At 41.8% G+C, this 3,877-nt stretch overlaps 1 protein-coding gene across 3 annotated transcripts in view; it reads left to right on the top strand.

The window, feature by feature from the left end:
• Window positions 1–306: 306 nt before the first annotated feature.
• Window positions 307–3,877, top strand: part of LOC117390061 (butyrophilin-like protein 2) — a 147,797-nt gene continuing 144,226 nt past the window's right edge. Inside the window, exon 1 of one of the 3 annotated variants that reach the window (XM_055232574.1) lies at window positions 307–415. The gene's annotated coding sequence lies outside the window, so the exon portion shown is untranslated. The remainder of the gene's footprint in view (window positions 416–3,877) is intronic. The other 2 variants (XM_055232576.1, XM_055232575.1) reach the window with 2 other exon arrangements.

Genomic DNA, 3,877 nt, shown 5'->3' with positions numbered 1-3,877 from the left:
GTGTTCTGAGCTGTGGTAGTAAGGGCCAACTAGGAGCAGTGGTAGCCTTTTTAAAGGAGACCGGTGTTTATTATAGGATCTTGAAATAGATTAGATTATTTTATTTCATTTCATTTCATTTCATTTTATTTACGTTCGCATCAGATTGTGAGCCTATTCTGTCCCATACTCCGGAACAGTAGGTGGCGGTAATGCTCCTATACAATGGTTGCCATCCGCAGAAGACCAGTGGAGGTAAGCAATGCGCAGTCTCAATGCATGTGTGATGCCGGTGATTTTAAAGTTTTCATTTACCTTCATTTCGCCAGAACAACTCTCCAACTTCATCAAACTTACTCTTCAACCGTAGATCCTGACCATCGAGGAAATGCCACATCAGGAATGACATTTGATTCCGTGATATAAAGAGGAATTGGTGAGTGTGTTTGCTAACGTTAGCCTAGCGCGCTCCTTCATTTATAAGAAGTTAGTATTGGGTTTAAACCCAGGTTTCTCCCAACATTTTTACACAAATTCTATGAAACTTATATTGACTCTTTCGCTAACTTATGCCATGATATAGCTGCCACTGTTGTAATGAGTTTTAAGCCTTTACTTCGTATATCCTTACCATTCCGGGTCATTTTGGTGAAATTGCCTTTCTTCTGACCTCTTCAAATTAAAATGATCACATTATTGAATCCTCAGTAGTAAATGCACAAGTTTGGGTCTTTGTAAAAGTAAAACCCTATAGTTTTACCCACAGGTGTCAGAATCACTGAGTTTGTCTGCTGAGCGTTTATACACTTTGGAACACACGTAAAAAGTCATTTTTCTGATCCTCACCTAATTATTATTATTTTATTTTATTTTTTTGTGTGAAAATGAAGGTGTATAAAGCTGCAGTAGGAGCTGGGGACAAAAATACACTATATCTCAACTGAAAATATTGTTGACCTCTCACATTTCAATATCTATAAAAATGAGAGTTTTACATTCATTTTATCATTAGAAAATCAAACCCGTCCAAATGGAGACATTTGGAGAATGTTTGGGAAAACCAATAACTTGAATGTTTCAACCCACAGAGTGAGGCTCTACTGAAAACTCACACTGAGAGGAATCTGTATCTGCACAGCTGCTCTATTACTGTACATTTATATATCAAAACACTATATAACATGTACATTTGGATATAAAGTCAAAACAAGTGCTATGGGTCAAAATAAATATATATTTACAAACTGCACACTGCAAACAGTGAACAAACACAGAAACTGAAAACACACTGTACATGATTGTACAGTGAGACAGTCATTCTGGCGCAGATTAGCATCAGCTAATGCTAATGATTACACACAATACACATGTGACCCACAATTAAGTCAATAGCAGAATAAACCACACTTACCGATCAGGAACAGTGTCCAGTCCATCCGCACATCAGGTCCTCTGCTCCTCAGTCCATCATTAGATCTTCACTCGGTTCCATGAGCCGCTCCGGGTCCAGATGTCTCTAGTTTAACTTGTACAAACATCCACAGTGTCCTCGGTCGTGTATTTCCTTTGTTTTGTCCGTTTCGTCATGTTTAAAACGCAAAACTGCTGCGTAAAATTACGCAATTTACGTAATTTTATGCATGGATCTTTGTATCCTGTTTAAGGGAAACCACTGCATGTCACGCATCAGCGTGTTCTGCTGCTCATGGGCTTCAAGGGGAAAACATCACTAAACATGTGTAATGTAACAGCTCAATTCTACAAGGGGGAGTACTCTTCCAGTCATCTGTAGCTCTCTCCCACTGTCCACGGCTCCAGTAAGACACAACCCCCACCTTATTGGCCAACTTTGGTGTCAATCAACAAGTTTGTTTTGCGCTGAGGAACAAAGTTGGCGCTGTCAGAAGTTTATTATGCCTGAAATCGACATAAGAAATGCAAAGCTTCATCAATGATTGTCATGATTGTTCACTGATGATACGGTCAGTATTCTTATAGATTTTAGAATTTGCAGTTGCTACTGATTTCACTGAAATTCAGATGATTGTTCACACATTGAACTGAGGCCATGGTCCTGTGTTCACACAGGTCAGGTTCTCATTAGATGTTGAGCTACAGACTTAACCCTCGAGCCTAAATCTGGAGACTTGTGCTACAAGTGAACTGCCCCTGCTCTGGTCGGGCCCCGCACCTCCACTCCGCCCCTACTCTACTCCACCCTTATAATCTACCTCTCCAACATCTGGTCAAATTGACCCAGTCCACAATCTACTTCAAACTCTTTTTTATAAACTTAATGCTTGAACTTCTGAGCTGGTCACAGCCTATAGACTGAACTTTGAATTTACTGTAAACTAAAATAATAAACTAATATTTGAGTAAACACCACTCTACAAGGAGAGGGACATGAGGGACACGAGGAGAGGGACACGAGGAGAGGGACACAAGGAGAGGGACACGAGGGACACGAGGAGAGGGACACGAGGAGAGGGACACGAGAGGGACACGAGGAGAGGGACATGAGGGACACGAGGAGAGGGACACGAGGAGAGGGACACGAGGAGAGGGACATGAGGGACACGAGGAGAGGGACACGAGGAGAGGGACACGAGGAGAGGGACATGAGGGACACAAGGAGAGGGACATGAGGGACACAAGGAGAGGGACACAAGGTGAGGGACACAAGGAGAGGGACACAAGGAGAGGGACATGAGGGACACAAGGAGAGGGACACAAGGAGAGGGACATGAGGGACACAAGGAGAGGGACACAAGGAGAGGGACATGAGGGACACAAGGAGAGGGACACAAGGAGAGGGACATGAGGGACACAAGGAGAGGGACATGAGGGACACAAGGAGAGGGACATGAGGGACACGAGGGACACAGTCCCGCTCCCTGTGTCCGTGTTCCTCTAAATGAACCACATGTGAGACATTTTTGTTCATGTTCATTTTGTGCAAATACAAAATGAAGCACACACTGTAGTAAAGCCTGTGGCACTGCAGTGTCTGTGGCCACACAGCAGAAACACAAGGACATGGTTTAATTTAAACTGGGGCTTGGTCCAGAGGAGCACAGGGACAATATTTGAATAAGATTCAAAAAATAAAGGAGCTGGAGGTGGGGTTTACTTTTTTATTTTAACATATCAAAATAAGCACAAATATGTGGACACACGTGTGCTTATTTTAAATAAAAAAAAAAATAAAAATCAAATTCTAAAAAACTTTTTTTCATTTTCAAAGTTGAAGACTCCAGTCTCTTGTGGGATGACCAATAAAAGAAAAAATCACCAGAACCAAAGATGTTCTTGTTGTTGACTCTATCCTCAGTAACACTCACATGAGAAATGGAGACAAAGAGTCACCAGCTCATTCACTCAGTTTATCTTCTGTTTCAAAAATTGAAACGAAAGAGAAACTCAGGCTGAGGCAGTTCCACCAAAGAGCAGCAGGGGGGACTGTTTCCTCCAGACCAGAGACAGAAACAAAAGACAAAACTGCTTCAGTAAAGCAGGAAAAGACACTGACCACACGTCCCTGTTTACACAGGACTGTCCCAGTGTGTCCCCTTTGTCCCAGTGGTTTGTTGAAATGTCCCAGATGTGTCCATGTTTGACCAGTGTGTCCCTGCTGCAGTAAACAGGGCCATTGTCAGATTTGTTCTGGTCATTTTCAGACTCATGTTTCTGTGTTTTGTCTAAAAACACTTTTATTAAATCTAAAAACATGTGTTTAAATGAGACGTATATGACACGTCTGTGTGAATATTTCATCTTGTGAATCAAATCAGAAAGAAAAACTTGATTTGTCACATTCTTATCTTCAATTTTCTCCATTCAAATGAAATCTTTCTCCCTCTTCTCTGAACACACAGGTCAAATTTACTCAGCAGTG

Source organism: Periophthalmus magnuspinnatus, chromosome 3, assembly GCF_009829125.3.
Source record: "Periophthalmus magnuspinnatus isolate fPerMag1 chromosome 3, fPerMag1.2.pri, whole genome shotgun sequence".
NCBI classification, from domain to species: Eukaryota; Metazoa; Chordata; class Actinopteri; order Gobiiformes; family Gobiidae; genus Periophthalmus; species Periophthalmus magnuspinnatus.
The sequence above is the reverse complement of the archived record's forward strand: the minus strand, read 5'-3'. Positions and strand labels throughout refer to the sequence as shown.